This window comes from Lagopus leucura, unplaced genomic scaffold (genome assembly GCF_019238085.1).
Source record: "Lagopus leucura isolate 7727_CA_CO unplaced genomic scaffold, USGS_WTPT01 Super-Scaffold_100029, whole genome shotgun sequence".
NCBI classification, from domain to species: domain Eukaryota; kingdom Metazoa; phylum Chordata; class Aves; order Galliformes; family Phasianidae; genus Lagopus; species Lagopus leucura.
The window spans coordinates 5,747,813-5,769,807 of NW_024962280.1; the positions used below are offsets into that span (position 1 = coordinate 5,747,813).

Genomic DNA, 21,995 nt, shown 5'->3' on the forward strand with positions numbered 1-21,995 from the left:
CTGTGTGCCACCTCTTCCTTTTACACTGCTGCTCAGCCTTTACCTGTTCACCCAAGATACTGATCACCCACCATGGATGCAAAGGGAAAAGCATGCACATTGCTTTTCATATTGATCTTGAGACAAGATGCTTGCCCACTAATAGCAAGGATAATGCACACACCTACAGTGCAGTATTTTGTGGTTTAGAAGTCAAGAAAACTATTTGAGCTTGGCTAGGGCACAAGCTCAGCACAGTCTGAACAGAAGCCTGTTCCAATGTAGAATTTGGCATTACTTTAGGACTGGCAACTTAAAAATACTTAAATACTCACTGGCAGCAAACTTCTGTTTGAAAGAAGTGGCTCCTCAAGGTACTTGTGGCAGGAAACTAACTACAGAAAACATACAATTTCCTGCTTGAGTGAAGAAAAGATGAGCAATGTATAGGCTGGTGTATTAAGTTAGACTGCCTATAAGTTAGTTGAGTTGGTCTCTGGCCTCAGGCAATGCAACACTCAGGTTAGGAGAGAAGAATAACAATCCCTGGTTAACACTGGAGAGACGTACTTGAAGGTTTTACGGATCCAACCCCCACTGATTTTTATTCAGATAACTGTTTCAATAGCAGACAGCTTAGTTGTGATCAAGCCCAGGTCTTATGCACTGTAACCATGACTGAGGGCTACAGTCCTTTAACTAAAACTGGAGTCATCAGCAGCATCTTAAAAGAAATGGATTCATTTCCAGCCCGCATCAATTCCAGTTAAATAAGATTGTCAGCATAACAACTTCCTGGCTGCATGTAGCCCACAGTTGGCAACGTCAGAGGGTTAATAGGCATTTAATTTCAGTTCAAAAGCATAGTCCAGTAAATGACTTCATCGGGCAACTCTCATTAGTAAAAAATCTACAGCCACACATTCTAAGCAGTAGAACTGATGCCGCATTCCAGCATTCTGGAAGTGAGTATGGAATGCCTACACCTCTTTGTATACGAATTGGACATCTCTATTCACAGTAACTCAATGCAAATGCACACACGTGCAAATCAAGGGAACTTTTAACTGAATAGATAATTATGCCATAGGGAAAAATTTAAATTCGTCTTGTAATTTGTAACAGTTGCACTTACACAAAATTGACAGCTCTGGCGTAGCAATGACACAAATCAGCATCGATAAAATCATTTAGTTTCAAGAGCGCAAGCAAATACTTAAGGCAGATCTAATCAGCCTTTCTCAGAGGACAAATTCCCTTCAAATGCCTTGGGATGTCTTCAAAAGGCATTGAAAATCCATGCCTTTGGAGAAGAGGATAGCAGGAAAAGCTTTTCAGTAAACGAGAGTGTCTGCTGAAAAAGTATGGGCAGCCTCAGTCAGATGTTCTGCAACAATACAAGAAGCGCAACCATGGGACAGACCCCACATGGATTTAAGAGGTTGTTGCTCAGCCATCTGCTAAGCAAATGTTCCAAAAACACATTCATCCATCCCAGCGCAGAAGGGAGCAAGATTGCAGAGAGCTTTTCCACATACGCGAGGAGCAAGCAGGCACGTACCACGGGAGTGCCTTGTGCTTTCCAGAGCACCGAGGTTGATTAAGCCTTGTTGGAAACAGAGCTAAAACAGGATAATGGAATCTTATGTGCTTTAGTTCCTTACTATTTTCTGTTTGCCAGAGGCTCAGTGTAAATAGCAAGCTTTGTTACTTTTTTATTTTACTTTTGGAAAAGAAAAAACACCGGTTGCAAAAACATACACTGCATTTTAACCTTAATGATGTTGAGCCCAACACTTTAAAGCGTTCATTTCGCTACCAGTTACCTGTTTTGACCCAACACCTACCTATCACAAGTGCAATTTAGAAAAATACATTATTTAATTAATGTCGTCCATTTGTATGCACAATAACTCCCATTTGTATGCATACAATTCACTCGGTCTGTGGTCTCTAGCTGGCAAATAACACCACTTAACAGCTGTTAAATAGGGTAATCACCTGTTGTTATCCGCAGGTAGCTTTAATTCAAATGTTAATTGCTCTCAGCGCTCTACTTACAAACCTGCCCCAATGTCAAATACCGAGTGTGCTGCACCAGATGGATGGAGGGCTCAAATGGATTGCATTTGTCCCTCTGTAGGAAAAAAGCAGAATTATATAGAACTCTGCTACCCCAGAGTGCCACGAGGAAAGGATGGCACAAGAACTGAACAGCGATTGTCTTTCGGATAGCAAGAATTGTTGGGAAAAGGAATGAATGAAAGGACTGCAAACAGGACGTTAAGAGATTGCCTGAGCTGGTGCTTCAGCTTGCTTACTACTGGAATGGGTTAACGTTCACTGTCTGTGAAATCAAACTGAGAAAATTCAGAAGCAGCTGTTGCAGATGTACACCAAGGTCAGCCTAAGCAGATAGGAAATGAAAAATAAACTGCCTGAACAGTTCAGATATTTGCAAAAACTCCAACTGGAAATAACAAAGTCTGATACAGGTAAGCTCATTTTTGAGAGAATTCTTCACAAGAACACGCTCAAACGTTGCTCTCTTTAGCACAGATACCTCAAAAGTGCACTGTGCTACTTACTCCTCACAGCAAGGAACTTCCAATTATTTTTTTCTAATTTGTCTCCAGTTTACCCAAGCTCTCTGAAGGCACAGTTTCATGTTGTGCTTAATTTCATCAAGCTGCATGTAGCTGCTAAAAGTGATGGCTTAATTCTGTTTCCTTTCCCCTCTTAACTCCATTGACATGTCCCTCACCCTTTCCCCGTATTAGATTTAATCATTCATCGTGGCTATAGAATGTGACTCACCGATCCGATGGGAAACTAATTTATTTGGAGGCAAGATATATGGGTGACAGTCCACTGTCAGACTGGATTAAGCCTGGCGTGGAACAGTGCCCTGAATTGTCCTGTGTTTTTTGCTGCTATACAGAGAAGTTCCTGGTTGCACAGCTGTAGGCTTTATTTTAGATCCCACGACTGTAAAAGGGCCATTCATTCAGTAATTCTGTCGGATTTTCACACTGTACTAGAATGACTTTCCTGTGGTGCTCACTGAAGGCATGCTTTTTGTAGGGAATAAGGCAATCCATCAGTTGTTTAATAGCAGAATCTCTTTGCTCAGTTTCTACCCTTTGATCTGCTCAGTTTAAATAATTCCGTTAGGTGCCAAAACTCCAGCCCCAACAGCCCACATCTCTGGAGGGTGTATGTCTTGCCACTGAAGTCAAGTGTCAACCTCTGGGAGACATTACTAGCACAGGGCTACTTTTCCTGCCCCCAGTGTATTTCCTAATTAAATAAGTGATAAACATCAATATAGATGAAATCTGGCTCTGAGAAAGGAATTAAAGCATATAAAAATCAGGTATTAGATTTGTAAGAGGCACGGATTTCTTTCTAAGCTCACTCCAAAGGGCAGCCCTGACCTTGGAGAAAAGGAGCTGTTCAGAATCCCCAAGCATAAATCTCAAAAGAAACGTATGAGGTAGTGCCCAGTTCTCTGATATTGTGCTCATGCTAAAGTGAGGGAGAGATGAAAACTGTGACCTATTAAACCCAGTTGACTTCATGCTTTGGTGCATTTCTTTAGTGTCGTAATTGAGCTGAACTTTCAGTAACAACACCTCTGTGAATATTCATTTTATCAAAATCAATTATTTCAAACATCAGGAGGAAAGAACTCTTTGAATAGTTACGACTCAATTTAACGTATATTTCATTTCGAGGACTGTTTTTTTTGTTTTGCTTTCTATCTCTTGCTTGCAGGAAAGGGAAAAAAGGGACAGTTTCATCCTCACAGCAAGTGCTAATGTATGGATTATTCTTCCTTCCAGATTTTTCTAGAAATGAGTCATGACAATGCACAAGTGTAAACACAAACTTTTTCAAGAGAGGAAACGAAAGTACATATCCCACTGTCTGGGTAGTTTTCTCCTTTCTGTTATTGCACGTTCAAAATATCGGCGGGCACCACGCAATCCCAACCTGCGTGACAACTGCATGATGTCTGATTCTCTTTCAGATGGAGAATAGAAAAATAAAGGAGGAAAACATAGCTGTAAAGTTTTGCATAAAAATAGTTATGTGTAAAAGCATATTTTAAATATAAAAAATATATATGCTTACTCAATCTTGCATGACAAAACATCCAAAAAGCTGAGCGGATAAATAAATGCAACTCTTAGTCTGCAAGTTCAAAACCAATCCACATTACCATGTTATTTCATCAAAACTTGAAAACATAATAGTCTACTTATTTCTTTAATTTAATATTGACTGTATTACCAAAAAGAAGCCAAAAATCCTAGAGATGTCTTTTTTGTTCTTTTTCATGAAAAGGTACATAACTTTGTTTTTCTTCCCAAAGATCACACCAAAGGTATCATTAAGTACATTCCACTCTGAAACCATGAAATAGAACAATTTAGTCTTCCATCACTAATACTAAAAGATTAAAGATGGCTTAAAGTAAAGATATGAAGAGATGGGAAAAGTGAAACCTCTGGGACAAACCATGGCTTTTAGTCAATTCCTGAAGTCACAACTCATTTTATTATGATTTACATGAAGCTTCTTCTATCATTTGTATTACTGTACAAATTAAGATCCTTACTCATACCCTTCCTTTTCTCCTACAGGTTAAGTTCAATGATTACTTTGGCTTATACTGAAGTCATGTAGTTAGTATAATTCATTCAGGACATAAGCTCATTGGAGAACCCAATGCTTTGAAAATCTGTTGATGGTAATTTTAATTCCAGAAAGCATCAAGCTGTGTCATGCAGAATGTAACACAACTATTAAACAACGAAGACCGTTTCTCTATACTATCAATCAGACCCATATTTTGTTTCCCTAGAGTCACACAAGGAAGAATGCATCAACTTTCAGAAAATCTGACAGAAAGATGAAAAATGGAAGTTTCAAAAGCAGGCTTCTCTCAGGATCCTCTATTTTTCATGCTACTAGAGATTAATTAACACTCACCGGGCTTAGGGTCGTTCTTGACAAGAAAACAATGGTGAAATGCAGAATACAAAACTACCCTGAAACAGCAGACTGGACCTCCACCTTAACCAAGATCTGATACTCTGTGTAGAAATGAGGCTATGGGCACAGGTGTTAGGTCAAATGATTATTTTCCATTTACCCACACATTTGCAGAATGCTAATATGAAGTTGAAAGATGATTAAATACATAAATAGGAAAGCACAACCTGAGAGCTCTATACTGATGTTCCCTAAGAATATTGAGGGCGATGAAAGACATTTCAGGGTGAAACATCATTCTGCCTGCTTTTCAACATCTACAGCACATATAGTCCTTAAAGAACACCTCTCCTATTAGTTCAGAATTGGTAGCAAGCCTATTCTATTACTTTTAATTTCAAACTTTAAATTTATACTGCAAAATGAAGTAGGGTTTTCTCTTTCTCTGTCATTTAGTTTGGGAAAAAACAGACTGAGATGTAGGAAGATCCTGACGCAGAACTTTGTTATTTTCATAGCTATCACTGACCTCAAAAACTCTTCTGAAGTAAATGGCAAAGCACAGAACAAAAGAAAATTCCCTAGTTGCCATCAAACATAGCAGAGGCAACGCAGTACGAACAAGGCAAATCTCAAACACAATCATGAAGTACCCATGCAATGGGATTACCAAGGCAACAGCCAATGTTAAAACACTGGGAACAGGTTGGTTTTTTTTTTTGTACAGTAGATTCCTGATATGAGGAACCCAAGGTAAATGAACAACCGACAATGAGAGGCATACAACCATAAGAAAAATTGATTTGGGGAATAAAATTAAGGATTAATTATGTAATTTAATATACAAGTATACTATTAGACCTCAGAAGATTTCAGGTTTCAGATTAAAAGGCATCCTGATTTGCAATTTTATCTAGTTGCATTTAATAATCTACTGATGTCAATGAATGTGGAATAAGCACAACTTTAAAGCCAATTCAGTTAACAGAGGTGAGTTAAGCCATTTCCACTAGTTTTGTTCAAAAATTCTGACAGAAGATAGGAGCAGTAGTTGATAAAGAAGAGAGACATGACAGCAGTTCTGAAGACTAAGACAGCACAAAGAGATGAAAAGAGAGCAGAGAAGAAATAAAAAAAAACAGAACAGGACATAAAAGGGCAGGAATCATGAGATGGATGTTTAGAAAGGATGTGCATCTGTTGAGCCATCTCATACAGGAGAGTGGGAAAGCAAGTAGATGACAGCAGAAATTAACTGAAAAGTTTTTTTTAAGAGGATTAGGTGGTTGGTGGGAAGAATCTACCTACTTTACATTCAAATCAAACACTTCATTAAACTCATAATCCTCCACTTGATTGTGGTCTGCAAGTAGTCAAAAGCTTTCATCACATTTCCAAAGCTGCTCCATCTCCTCTAGTCAGGAATAGCTCAAGGTAAACTGCTCACATTCTCCCCTCCTGGAAGTGCATGGAGCTGTTCCTGAGCTGTACTTTGGGAGATGGACACTAAATATTAAGAGGTCTGGTCCTAGGGAGCAATAGGCCTGCCAATTAATTTGCCTTGTATTGGGCACAACTTCTTTAACATTTATTGTATCTGCAGACTTCTATTGAAACAATTTTATTGTTCATTGTTGGCTAAACTGAAATACGAAAAACAGCACAGATGCATAATTCAGTAAGAAGACCAGAATGAGACTCAAATATCCCATGTCTGATCACTCTTAACACTGCTATTCTAAAATGGGCTCCTAAGCCATGACCTTACCGGCGATCACTTTCACAAAAAGTGATCAATTAACCTCAGTATCACCATTCCCATTTGACATTATTAATGTTTAAACTCACGCCCCCCCAAAATTCAGTCTGTTTCTTGAGGTTTCAGTGTAGTCTGCAAAAAAACGTGTAGACAAACAATTGGCTTGGTACAAACAACTGCAGAGAGGAGGTAGATCTGAACTTTATGTTATTGCTTCTAACAGGCTAAAAACTAACAAACTTTTCCTCATACCTAGAGAAGTAGTAAACTCCTCTTTCTCAAGGCGCTACCTAATTTTACAAGTAGCCCTTAATGTTCTTGAGTTGACACTCTTCTTTAACAAGTGTTACTGAATTATAAAATTATCCACACTACTGTAGCTCTGTGTTAGGGGGGAAGCAAGCACATGCATGTACACTACCTCAGAAAATACGTGAAGGAGGAGAAGGTACTCATGACCAACAGAATCATAGCATCATAAGGCTGGAAAAGACCACTTAGATCACTAAGTCCAACCCCAAGCCATCCCCACCATGGCCAGTGAACACGTCCCTCAGTGCCACATCTCCAAATTCCTGAATGGAACCCTCCTCCAGGAATGGTGACTACACCACCTCCTTTGGCAGCCTGCAGCAATGCCTCAACACTTTTTCTGAGAAATTTTTTCTAAAATTCAATCTGATTCTTCCCTGGTGCAACTTAAGGCCATCAATGTCACAAGTATGCCATGCTGTAGCCAAAGCTGGCCGCACCAGCATGTTCATTACTCAGGCCAGAGGGATGCAGATAGGCTGGCTCTAAATACTGTACAGCATGAACATGTGCAACCACCACCCTGCATTGCTATCAGCTGCTAAGTTTAAGTTCAACTGATTCAGTTATTAACATTTTCAGCAATAGCTGCAAGTTTCCAAGATCAGGAGTCCCTGGTCTAAATATTCTTTAAAATTATAGTTTAACATAGAAGTTTAGAACTATAAAACACCAAAGAGAGAATCATGTTTGGAGGCAGGAAGAAGTTGAGGGGAAGACTCCTTTTTCCTTTAAATGACAAAATTAAAGCTATTATTAGTCTTCCAACATGAACAAATACTTCTAGCTCCTGAACCAGCTAAGAACTTATTACCTGTCAGAGCATTAACAGACACACCAAATACACTTTACAGACAGCAATTGCTGATAAACGCTCATAGAATAAAGCGCTCAAGGAGACATGATGTGAATCTGGCCATGTCCGTCAAACATTCTGGCAAATGAAATATTAAGAAATGAATCACATTTTAATCTACAAGCACAGAATCTTTGGAGTACAAGAGTAAAAATTGGTTCCCTTTCCTCATTCCCGCAGAAAGAGTTATATTTTCCAGAACAAAACACCAGAGATTTTTGATATATATTTTTTTTAATAGAACAAGAGGTTTTCTTTTTTCTTCCAAGATTATATAGCTTTTCAAATTGAGATCTCCCCACAGTTTTATTTCTTTCAAAATTTTGCAGTGTCACAGACTGTGACGGCATGACACCAGTTTTGCTTACTGTTGTTTGCAATTTACCTGTTTCAGATTAGGCAGCACTCTCATAGAGCAGAAAAAAAATTCCAACCCAGCTAGTTTAAACTTAAGGAGATTTGATCAGCAGGGGATATTCTTTCTGGAGTAAGTCTACCGCGATAGAAAGAATCTTTTTTGTGCTACAACAACAACAACAAAAAAGGTATATATAATAAAAGATTTCAGAAGCATTGTAGCATGATCTTTGCCAGTAAAATTTACTTTCTAAGGAACAAGAACAATAAAGAGGCAATCTTCAGCATCACTCCCTCTAACCTGCCATTTCTGATGACAGCACACGCATCCTGCTCTACAGAAGGGAACTGCTCTTCAAACGCTCACAGATGTAAGCAATTATTAGGCTGCACTGCCCACATTTAAAATCTGGTACGACAGACACATGTGCCCAATAGGGCTCCATCAGCAAAGTACACAAATAATGCTGTCTACTGTCCTGCCCATGTTGTGCTCGCCTGTTTATCATATCCTGCTTGGGTATTTGCATCTTCCCATATACTACTGTTACTACAGTTTAAGATCTCAGTGGTAGACATTTAAGAAATTAAACTGCTAGCGGTTCTTTATAACAACAAATAACTGTGGAGTTTAACACACTATTTCTCCTGAAACTCTCACATCTTGAAATATATGAGCTGAAGTGTTTCGGCACTCATCCACAAAGGGCCCAATGTTTAAAACACCTAGCTGTAATACATCAATTATGGGAATTTCTTATAAATAGAAGCGTGAATTTAAATTGTGAATCATATTCATTATGAGACTACAGTTAATTCTGCCATCAAAGTGAAAGGCATAGTATTTCCCCATTCACCAACAGCAAGACTTCCTCTAAGCCATATCTTTCTGTTCCTCAAGAAAAATTCTGAATCTTTTCAAGTTAAAATAGTGATGGAAATTCAACTATGCTGGGAATAAAATCCATATTGCTCTTTTCTAAGGAGGGATAAGCCATATATTTAACATTAATCACCTGTTAAAGAATAAGAGATAAATAAAGAGGAATGTGCAATTCAAAAATGAGACCTGCTCCCTAATGGTAAGGACTTGATTAAATAGGTCAGGAAATCCTAAAAATAATTATTACTTCTCTACTTACAATAATATCCAGTACTAAATGGGAACTTGTTGCCTGGATTCCCTTCAGTTGCAAAAAATTAATTACAAATCTTTTAATTCTTAAAGGCTTAAATTGACCAAAAGAGAAGCGTAGAATGAGGATGTCATTAGCCATTGTGAAATTGAACCGATGATCTATGGGAACTCCTATACTTTTGCTGTGGAAGGTAATTCTTGTCAACTTTCACTGGAATTAAGCACAAAGTGTTTGTGCTAGATGTAAAATAAAAAAACAAAAAAAGTAACAGCCCCCCACAGACACACAAATATTATAGTGTGATAATCTGGTTTCATTATTCCTTCCCATGAGAATAAGTTATCAGAGAATTACGTTTTATATGTTTCCCTTCACAAAACAATTATTCATATATCAAGACATTAACTTACTATAACAATCTCTAGCATCCAAAACTGTACGTCCTCCTCAGCTGGGAGATAAAGGAATGCTCGACCCTGGTATCTACCTGCACATGTCTGTCTTTACACTTGAAAGAATACACATTCAGACACTTGGTCATATATTGAAATGGAACTTATTGTTGCAACCTGTTGATTTTCAGTCTCCAGCAAAGCATCTTGAAATGTTTGTATGAACATCTGCACAAAACAAAGTCTACAAAATGCAAAACTTATTAAAAAAAATAAGTCAACACAAAAGTAATTGTTTCAAAATGCTAAATCAAGGTAGATGAGGGCAGAGCGGAGAGGCACTGGCACAGGCTGCCCATAGGAACTGTGGATGCCCCCATCCCTGGAGGGGCTCAGAACCAGGTTGAATGGGGCCCCGGGGCAGCCTGTTCCAGCGTGGAGCAATCAGCCCAGAGCAAGGGGGGTAGAACTGTATTATCTTTAAGGTCCCTTCCACCCTAAGCCATTTTATGGTTCTATGTTAGGCTCAAATAAATTCACTGCCATTGAAATTTGGTTCCGACTTTGCCATGTATGGGTTTCTTAAGGTCTTTTTCACATGTAGAAACTTCCCATTTCCTTTCAAAGAAAACGAGTTTCAGGATGTCAGCTCTTCGTACAGAGAAAGCATTTGTTTCTAAAGAAAGCTGAAGTTTTTCAGTATTTTTTTTGTTTGTTTGTTTGTTTTTTTCCCACCGAAATCTGAATTCTGGCTTATATTTTAAGGTCAACCAAAAAGCCCAGTCAGTAAAGAAGAACAGAACAAAACATATGAGCAGTGAGATGTATAAGAGTTCAAAGGGAACAGCACAGCATAAAACTGACTGTATTTCCATGAAATTTCTCCCAAAATGCTTTTTACTTTACAGCACAGGATTCAAGTCCACACTGCAGAAATGTTCCTTTTTTAATAGAAATGAGCCTTAAATCTTCTGAATGTATATAATCTAATTTAATCAACTGTCACAGGCAATTACTGAACTTAACCGTGATATGAGTTTCTTTCATGGAATTATAGAATGTCTTCGGTTGGAAGGAATCTCCAAAATATTATCCAGTTCCAATCCCTCTTTAACAGCACAAGGCCCACATTCATATAAGAATAGTGCTCTGAAGTGATCTTACTACACTAAAAGTGACAACACAGATATTCAGCTGGTACAGTTTAAGAAGAATTATGTCAGTTTGCCAATGTGGGGTCCAGTCACTGCCAGGCACATAGAGCAGTTGCTCCTTTAGGGATTGCTCTCAGCAGTGCTTAATAAGAAAGCAGTCAAAAAGGAGTGGTAACACAAAGAAGTGTTAAGGCAATTTATGTAATGATGGCAAGAAACGCCATTTAATATACATAACGGTTATCAGCCACAAGTTACTAAATGCAATGAAAGAGACACTGAATGCAGTTATTTGCACACAGACAAATCACATAGAAACAGAGGCAGTCCATTATATACATTTGAAATTTAAACTAAAGGTCTCTAGCTTTCCCTCTTCTGTTAAATCTAGAGGATAATTTGTAATTATAAATCTGGATAAAGTCAGCATTTATCATTAGAATAGAGTGAAACACCACTGCATTTTGGACTGGGCTGTAATACAGGTGTTGACAAAGCAGATTCTTTGAAACTATGAGTTATCACCTGGACTTATCTAGACTTAGCATCTCATCACAGTTAAGATTTAAAGGCCAAACTACCAAAGCTGCATCAAAGGTGTTAAAGACAGCCCGAAAGACTTCTGATGGCTAATCTGTTGCATTGTTGTCACCCAGATATCAGGTATCTTTTTCAGCCTTTCCGCATCTGAATGCAGTTAGGAAATACAAGACAATGACATCTGCAGTGAAGATCTGCACTCGGAGCATGACTCCTTTTGTCCCAGCCCTTTGTCTGGAGAGCCAGCTCCCTCAGTATGCATCAAGAGCTCCAGAGAGCAAATCAGATTTCATGCAGCTCTCAGGTGAAGAGGCCAGTAGATAGGGGTTAACATCTGCTATAAATACCCGCAGGACTTCCTGGCCTGAAACTCAGGAAGTGGTTGCTTTATGCCACTATACTGCACTGAGACGTGCCTCATTATGCCTTACTGCATGAAATATTGCATGAGGGGCTGCATGCAAGGAGTAAAGCACTTGGATTTTCTTACTACAGAAATGGGCTGTGGAAGCACACATACATGAGAAGTATGTCAAACCACCAGAACCTTAAAGCACACCAAGTTCCTATTCTTATTCAGCTCTTCAGTCAAAGCTGGATTATACACTAGGACACTGAATTTATTAAGGGTTATATATAGATATGATCTAATGCAACAGACTGCAAAAAAAATCTCTGAAAGATCAATTTTGATTTGGATATTGAGGTCACAGCCTGTCCCTATTCCATTAAAGAATGTGTTTTTTTTACTGAGTTCAGCGGAGCAAGAATAAGACTTGCATTTACTGTTAAATGAACACTCAACTGGTATTCTTCGCAGCACTTTGAACAGCTATTGGAGACTGGCAGATCACTGGGAGGCTCTGACCTCCACTGCAAGCAACTGTCAGCACAGCAAATTCGAAAGCTTTTTCTTATCTTTCTCACATAGCTGGTAAATACAACATAGGAAACTAACTTTACTGTGTCCCCTATGTGGATTTTTATGTGGGGATTTTATCTGAACAGACGTACAAGAGATGTTTACAGACAACTAATTTAAACTATATTCACAAAAATTAAGTCAGAGAGGCCTTGATTACTGCAACAATTGATGGAAGTATAAGTAATAACAGGTAGGACAGATGATACTGAAAAGAACTTCAGAACAGGAAGGGAATACCCAGAGCAGTGGGAAGAATATGTCACATCAGGTTTTAATCTCACATTAATGTGAATGTATGCTTTTAATAACCTTGGTCACACATGTTTAACCTCAGAATATGCACCTATATAAGGAAGGGGCTGAAAAACATGAGGTGGTTTTTGCTAGAGATTGCAGACAGTCTGCAAAATTCTGAAGATGGATTCTTTTTTAAGTCTAGTTTTTTTCTGATTGATAGCACGTCAGCCTGTATATAAAACATTATTTTAAAAGGAGATCTTGTTTGTTTTGCAGATGTGTTATTTCTTCTCTTTCTTATAGCACATTGGCAAAACCCATAGTAAGTATTAACAATTATTTTAGCCATAGCACGGAAAAGGATTGTGGCTTTCCCCATTCCACTGCATCTTACCACTGCTATTCAGGAAAGGAATGAAGACTCTGATATTCACATAATGTGAAAATGGGATTCTAAGAGATGTCGTAAAAGGGTGAAATAAGTGAAAAACAATATTATTTTTTGCTGCTGGTAGAAGAATATGCCAGCATCCTTCACATAATTTCTGCATGCTTTCATCAAACTAGAGGGTGAACATTTGAGGGGAAGTAACTTACTGTAAAGTACTAAAGATACTGTAAATATGCTAAAAGTCTGATGAATTCAGTAACTCATTACTACCTTGCACAAGGTAGCAAGCTTGTTTATTGCAGCATCATCTGAACCTTGCTATCTAATGTGTTCCAGCCAGAAACACACTGTCTGATCTGGAGTAAAGATTCAGCCCTTTTACAGTGCCTTGCTAATAAAAGAAAATACTCAGCAGAATGATTTCCAGACGATATTTTTCTTAGAGTACGATGTACAATTCATCAGCCGCAGAAGTGAAATAATAAAAGACAACTTCTTTATTTCCAGCAGTCAGATCGTCTCTCCTTCACTGTTTCAGTTCATGTAGTGATGTGGCATTAATGTGCCGTACTTTAAGAAAAATAGAGATAGAAGTCCTGTATCTCCTTTCATACCACTCCAGTTTGGAATTAATTCCACCATCTTCAGTAAAAGTGCATCTGACAGGTGAAACAAGGCCAAGGCACATACATGTATGAGAATGTAAATAATTCTGGACAAATAAAGGTTGTGCCTAAAAATGGTTATGTTAAACAGAGCTATTAAAACACTGAAAAATTTGTCACTGCTCAAGAAGTTCAGTTGTACCGAAGAGCATTAACAGCAAGCCACCTATGCGCTGTCTCCACTAGTTCAGATATGAATGCATCCTCCCTCAGCGAAGGCATTACTTTTGGTGATACCATGCTACTCCATTAGTAATGGTTTCTTCTCCATCAGCATGGTGAATTGTTACAAGAGTGTACATCTAATTGGTGGAGGAGAGTAATGGCTACCAAGATAGTGGCATGTGTCAACCCTGCCACCCACCCACTCTGTGACCTCACACCAGCCCTCTGAGCACCTCAGTTTCATAGTTTGTAAAATAAAATAACAGTGGTTCACTTGAAATCAGTTTTAGAGACTTGGCTGAAAGGAGATATGATCCAATGAACAAAGCAAGCTACTGAAATACAGAATTAAACTCCGAGTCTTATCACCTCCAAAGATTGTACCATCAGGCAGTGAAATGAAAAACCTAACTGCAACATCCTTTCATATTCCTATACCTAAATAAGCATGCACAAACTAATACACTAATTTATACACCACAGCATAGGGGTTTTCATAGTACAACAGATGCAAATTATTTGTGAACACACCAATTAGAAGTGGGTATTTCTTGAGGCTAGCTAGTTTTAGTGCATCCTATGTCACCAAATCATTTTATACATGACACAAAACTATTTCACAAATATTCTAGACAACTTTTCAAATATATGAGCTTCATACAAATTTTAAATTTAGTCTAAGTCCTCTCAATGGAGCCAATAACATTAGCTAAAATTGTTTCATTCCTTATCATGAAGGAGTAGAAAGGCAGAACTGCAGGAAAATACTCACTCCACTAGGAAATCATTGCATTATTAGTATTATTAAAAGATAAAGAGCATTAGATAGACTTCTTAAAAATTATGCAAAGAGAAATACACTATATATGATCATGTTAGAATCAGCAGTTGAAACAGTGGGGTGAATAGCGAAAGGAAGATTTTCCAAGCCAGCTATTCCCTCTTTAATACAACCACCTAACTTATTTTCATGAAAACCCTATTTTTGTCTACTTTTACAGAAACAGGCCCTAATTTCTATTAGAATTGCACAGAAAAAAAATAAATAGGCCCATTTCTGTAACTCAAAGAGAGGAAGAGATTCTACTCTTACTTTTAAGACACTTGGGAGATGGCAAGCCTTGTTGCCCTTCTTGCACCCGCTCCAGCCTGGAGCTGCATCATGAACCTTCCACATTTTCAGAAAGGATTCATTAAGAATCTCCAAACAATTAAGCTTTTGCTTTATGAAAGGTCTCACAAGTTTGATGAAGTATTTTAATAAAAGCCTAGAACTGTAGCAACTGAGGGAGAAAGTCATTAAGCCCTGACCACGTCTATATGCAGAACTCGTTTTGTGTAATAAAACAGACTAAGTGCTTCACTGTTTGATTATGAAGAGGTGTAGCTTAAATTTGAAGTGAAAACCTAAGTCTAAACCACACGCTATTCTCCACTTGGTTCTCAACACCTAGGTGACTACTCTTGGGACTCCCACCTGCAATACTATTTGCCACAAATAACATCTATCTAATTTAGTGTTATGTAACCAAGAGAAATATGAAGGTAAGGCTGCTATAGGACTTGAACGTGAGGATACTGTAAGTTAATTTCACTCTCAACACTTTAATCTATTACAGAATTTAAATGCAGGAAAGAGAAGTAATAAAATGTATGTCAACAAGTCATCAGAAAAATAGAAGAAAATGTAACAGCACTTGAAAATAATGAAAAGTTGCAGAAAAAAGTGAAGAGAAAATACAGATTTCTTCACAGTTGCACGTGAACAAGATTAGAAAAGCCCAGCAAAATTACTTGAGTGACAGCTCAACCGCCATGAGATGCAGCCCCGCAGCTGAAAACAGAGTTTGAATTTTTTATGACTTTTACTTTCCAGTCAAAATGAATTAATGAAACAAGTAATGATCTTAAGCTACACAGGAAACTGAATACACTCAGTAAAATTAGAAGCAAGCTTGAAGCATCCTTTGCCTGAGGCTATAGAAATGATGGATGATAGTCTGAGGAATAGTCTTTGCATTTTGGGCTACTAAATAAGTAATCTCATTAATCTTCTTGCAGATTTTACCTCTTCTGTTTTATCTACCAAAAACCTGAGAACTTTGGATGCTCTGACGTGAGCCTTTGATATTGCCTAATACTAGTTGGATGCAATGGGAGTAAGACAATTACAAAGGCACTGTGCAATGGTAGCTCTGGTATTTCAACAAGTGGGTATAGTAAAAGGGTAAAAATAAAGCAATTCAGAAATGCGTATATATATACACACACACACACACACACACATATATATGCTGTGCTCTATGATTCTAAAGACAGAGAATCAAGAAAAAGCATTAGGCATGGGAGAATAAAGCAGGAAGAAGGTTAGTGCAAGTGACAGAATTCAGCTCTTTACCACATTCTTTGGGAATGACACTGAGCAGGCTAAGATAACTAATTTTTAATTTGAAATTTAATACTTCCAGAAATTAAAGGAGTTAAATCCCAAAGACCATCAACAGGAAAAGACTTGGCTGAACCAGCAGCCAAGATTGTCATAGCCCAAATCTACTCCTAATCCTGAAAGCCTGCTACCAGTTTTCCTGCATAAATGAGCTCACCAGCTACAGTTCTTCACGATAATTGATATTCCAAAGCACACAGCAAATTTGACAGACACAAGAAACGTTATCAAACAGGGTCAGGCTGAGATGTCAATTGGTTTCACATAATTAGGAAGAAGAGCCAACACCTTGAAGTACAGTAGAAGCCTCACCATGCAGATATATTACTGAGAAAGTTTTTGGAGGCTGCAGCAATGGGTTGCACAAAAGCCCAGAGATTTTCATATTCAAAGTCCCAACTGCCTACCTACATAGTAATCATAGCAGATGGATAATGTGCTGTGTTCGGTTTTTTTAATAAACATGTCAAACATTAAACACCCCGTTCACAGATGTACAATAATAAAATGTCTTTGCTATGATTTGAGGTTATGCTGTCTTTAAAACCATAGTTTTTACAACACAGAAAGAATGCAAGTGCTGCACACACCTCAGCCATGATTCATTTTCTACCTTACCTAACTCTGTTGGAATAATTTCAACCCCAATGATGCTGGCCAAGACTTTAGCTGTGAAGCATGAGCCATAACATGAGTGATAAGAGCTATGAGACTCAATGTGGTTGAGGTTACTTTGCCTTACGACATTCGTTTTGCACATCTTCTACTTGTGGTCTTTGGAGACCTCGCAGAATATTCAAAAGATCCTTTATGTTCCTAGTCTACACTTAACTCTGCCTAAAAAAACGTGTTCGAAGTCACTGAGCTTCATTTGTGTTCTTCCCACTTGTGCATTCACACATTGCAAGTAGCACTCTCAGCATGGGAAGAAACAGCTGAGGGCAATATTCTCAACAAATTAATACTAAGACAAATATTTAATCTTGAGCAAAGCAGATCAGATTTAATCCTTAAAGCATTTTTATGTCAAAACTAGCATTTCACCTCATTCCGAGTTAACTCAAAAGAGATTTTTCACAGCTGAAACAAGCCTATGAGCTAAAGGTCCAGCCACCAAAAGAGCAAAACCTCCTGCAAGCACACACGTCTTCTCCTCAGGCACCTGATGTCCCTGACACACACAGTCCTCTCAAAACTGAGATACTTCCCCTCATTCACTTTTCAGTTTTTCTTAAAGAAACTTTCAATTTTATTCTTTTGCTTATAGAAAGCAATATATGGTTCTGTAAAAATATTAAACCAGCTACTTAGGGCTTCTACTCCCTTTTGGTACCGCTGGCAGCCAAGAGACAAACTGCCCAAATCCAGCTGCTCCCAGCATATTTCCTTTTAAGCACAAATTGCCTTAGCACCACACACCAAAACATCCTTCCCTCTACGTCCTTAAAATTATAGAATCATGAAGGTTGGAAAAGATCACTAAGGTCATCTAGTCCAACAATCAACCCACCTCCACCATGACCACTAAACCAAGTCACTCAGTGCAAAATCTACCCTTCACTTGAAAACATCCAGGGATGGTTAACTTGTCCTTGGCACATTAGCTTGCTAGTATGGAAGCACATGAGCGATCAGATAGCCAGGACCTTTCTACTTAGCAATACTTTATACGTGGGATTTGGGGGATTATTTTATAAACACAGAATAATTGGTTCATTAGCTGAATGTGCAGTACTTGAGAAACTCGGCCAATTCTTTCAGGTTTCTTTATCTTTCTGGTGACAGGCAATTGCAGCACACAAGTTACGGTCCCAGAAATCTCACTGCTTAAACAGTGCTCAGAAAGCAAAATTAATTGAGAGCACATCTGTAATAAGGAAATGAAGCCACAGTAAAAGAAAATAAAAATACCTGAGGTCAAAGAAATGCAGGGCCACAGCAGGCTCTTTAAAGTCAAAAGCAAGTGACTCACTGAAATTAAAAGGCACTTCTGCCTCAGTGCTGTCTGTGGTAAGCCGATATTCCTGCCTTCTCTGATGGCTGATACATGCTTGGGTTTGGAGTGAAATGTGCAGTATGTATGTATGCACATAATTAAAGAGAATGTAATATTTTCTGCTGCTCACACTCCCAGGCAAAGCAACAATACTACGCAATTTCAAAACTAAGTCTGGCAGGTTGACAAACGGATATTAATTTGCCCAAAAGGTAGAAATACCTGTTCAGAAATTATTTAGTCATGACTGAATATTAGAACACACACAAAAAATGTAATGCGGATATAATCCAATTGAACACTTTTTTCCCCTCAGACTGATTTGTTGGGTTCCAGTGGTGACCAGTCCCATTTACCCTAATGACTTACGGCTTCTCTGAGAGTAAAGATCATTTTTCTGCACTCACATACATGATTGCACCACTCAATCATTTAAGTCTTGTTTTAAATAACTACAGCATGTAGGAGCAGAACATATTAGACTTGAGAAACACAGAAATATTCATAAAAGACAAGGATTTTCCCACTCCTTCCTATTCTGTGATTTGTTTTGTCCTGAAGGTACACATTTGAAGGAAGCTGTTGCTCACCTGCTGCAGGTGAGCACCTATGTGTGGCCTTCATCCTCCAGCACTGAAAACACAGTTGAGGATCTGTAGTGTGTGTCTTCCTAACCCAAGAGCACTAGTAAAAACAGAAGGAGGTCTACCCAAAAGTCTCTCCCTACATCAGTAATGTATTTTGGTACCACGGTTACTCTTGATGAAGATTGCTTGGTGAAGATAAGGGGAAGATAAGAGAAGTCTTTATAGAAAATAACTCACTGCTTTGAGAAGAGCATTTTAAAACAACCTTCTAATCACAAGACTATTTCAAAAAGAAAATAAGAAAGATTCGAGAATCCAAAAATCTTCCCTCTATTAAATAAAAATATTCACTCCGTTAAAAAGAAGAGCAACAGTAAAATGTCCAGTGATCCCAATGAAAATCTTCAACCCCCTCTTCAATCTTCTAACCTGTCTATCACCACCACATTATAATCAACCAGTGGTTTTGTTTCAAGCCAAGGATCAAACTGTGATGTTCTGTAGGTAGTACTGTCATGTGCTGAAGCACTTTTCAATCACAAGGCAAGTTCCTTTGTTCCAAGAACCTTGTATTGACCATAGTCCCTCCCAGCTAGATTTCTTCTTATATTCTCTAGAAAATGCATTAGTGTCACATCAAATGACCGAATTTCACACCCATTAGGTGGAATGAGCTTCATTCATTCTACTCTCATTACCAGTAAATCAAAGCTGTTCTTTTCCACAGTGGGAGCTTGAGCTCCATCTTATAATGCTTTCTACCTCTTCAGAAAGAAAAATAAAATATTCCAGCCATCACTGGATTTGCTTTTGGTTACATCAAGAAATATGTGCAAACCATCAAGAAGCTTTAGCTCTGCCTTTGCTTCTGGTGGATAGCCACCGGCACTGAATTCCCATGGCAGCCTGCAGATCCAGGATGATCCTGTTTAAAAGGACTGAATTTTCAAGAGAATGTAGGACAAGAAGTCCTTTTGTAAGCTGCTCACTTCCAGCTTTCCAGTCTCTTTCTGCTAGATCTCATTTGTTTTTTGTTTTTTTTGTTTTTTGTTTTTAATTTTTTTTTTTTTTTGCAAGTGTGTGCATGTGTGCAGTTTTGTCACAGATAAAACCTGAGAGCTAGAATTTGAATAAATTTCAAGTCAATCTGCACTGCCTAGTGGTGGGAAAGGCTGCTTCTCAATGGGTGCAAACTCGTTTTTCAGGTTTGCACACAGCTGAGAATTCAGCAAATTAGTTACCCAGGGCTTCATCACTCACCTGGGTGAGAAGCTTCCACCTCATTCAAGAGGCATTTGTGCACATGCCAGCCTTAACACATAGGGCTGAAAGTATTGCCAAGGAGGTGGATTAAAGAGGAAGGTTCTGAGAAAAACCGCAGCAGTCACTGCTTCCATAGCAAATTAAAGCCAATGTATTGGCAAATAAGATTTAGCAGGCTTGATTCCCCTTTATCAAACATGAAGTGAACTAACTAAGTGTGGAATTACAGCAGGACAAGAGGAAAGTTGTCAAAGTGAACAGGATGAAAAAGAAAAATGGAAAGACCAAAGCAATGAGCGAGAAACAAAGACAGCACTGAAAAACAACTGTAAAAAATGACGTAGAGTAAGCAGACAAGAGGAAATATGTCAGGCATAGCGTGCAAAGGACAAGACGGTAGAAAGGAAAGGGGATCTAGTCACTGACCTAAAGGCAATTTCTTCAAAGCTGAAAGAGAACACTGCATTTATATATATTTGCCCTTCAGGAAACTAAACAAGTAAGGAATCAAACAAGGCAGAGAAATCCTAGGGATTGGAAACAATGCAATACTAACATTAAAATTAATAATGGAAAAGGAAATGAGAATAATATTTCAACTTTAAGTTTTCTAGAAGTATTTAATGATTAGAAGGTCAAAATGATAAATAGATTAGGAAAAAAGAAGGTTTATACAATTAAATGGAGGACAGACGCAGTGGGCATTAGTTGCTGCTGCTGCCATTAGCTCAGGTAATGCCTGAAGCGGAACTATCAGAAGTCAGAAGGCTATGTACCAGGAAATGATTGATCTACATCTATTTTAATGTTATATCCTCTAATATACAGGAATATAGAAGCTACAGCGCAACATGCTCTACAACACTCTCTATTAGCAACTGTAAGGGTAGACAATGGCAGGTAGAGCACCTTTAAACCAGTTTCAGATCACCCAAGAAAGGCAGAAGTCACGATCTGGTAATAAAGGAAGAATCACTCACCCCATTCTGATGATCAGGGCTTCTTGAACATTCCAAAAGAAACAGTCTCCAAGTTGAGGTGCTTCCCTTGCAGTTGCCAGCCCCTAAATGAGGTTAGGGAGAGATGAAACCTGGTTCCACCCCTTCCCGTCCCACAAGTGAATTGCTTCCACCTGTGCTCACAGGACTGGCTGTGCCCCTTTACCAGGTGCTCAATCACTGGTTCAGGTCCTGATCTAACAGTTCCCATACAGCAACCAACATGAGATATGCTGATAGCTTATGTTTTTCTAGCAGACAAAAGGAGCAGAAATGAATCTAAATTTTATTGATGCACATTTTCCTCCAACAATGTTTTCATAGCTTGAATCCTTTATATATATATACATATTACTTATCTCATCCCAGAGCTAAAAGAAACATAAAACTCCTATAACAGTTTTTATCTGCATGTTCCTGTTATAATCAGTTATTTCCATTCTAAATTTAAACGAAAAAGCAAAATAATGTGTCAAAAAATTGTGATGGATTAATTCTGGAATCCAATACACATAATAGACTTTACAGAGAAGACCAATTAGTATTTTTCTGTTGGTCCCTAAAGCCTCCCATCACACTTGAAAATGCTGCACCCTCACAACACAGCAAGACACATTCTCCTCCCCTTTATGTTTTCCCCATAGTAAAGGTCAACATTAACATTATGGAATTTCACGCACTGTAGAAACAAGCTTGAAATATGTAGGCGTGAGTTCAGTTACTTGCTCTGCATAGTGGATCTGTATTACAAATTCTGCTCTTATCTCCTCACTTCTAATACCCATTGAAACTTCAGCTACTACCAGCACAGCTACTGACTGCAGCTCTTTATC

General features: G+C 38.3%; 1 long non-coding RNA gene across 1 annotated transcript in view; it reads right to left on the minus strand.

Moving 5' to 3' along the window:
- The window catches only part of LOC122185497, a 34,794-nt gene extending 13,588 nt beyond the window's left edge, over positions 1-21,206 (minus strand). Inside the window, exon 1 of the long non-coding RNA XR_006180891.1 lies at positions 21,145-21,206. This is a non-coding gene — a long non-coding RNA (uncharacterized LOC122185497). The remainder of the gene's footprint in view (positions 1-21,144) is intronic.
- Between the last annotated feature and the right edge of the window lie 789 nt (positions 21,207-21,995).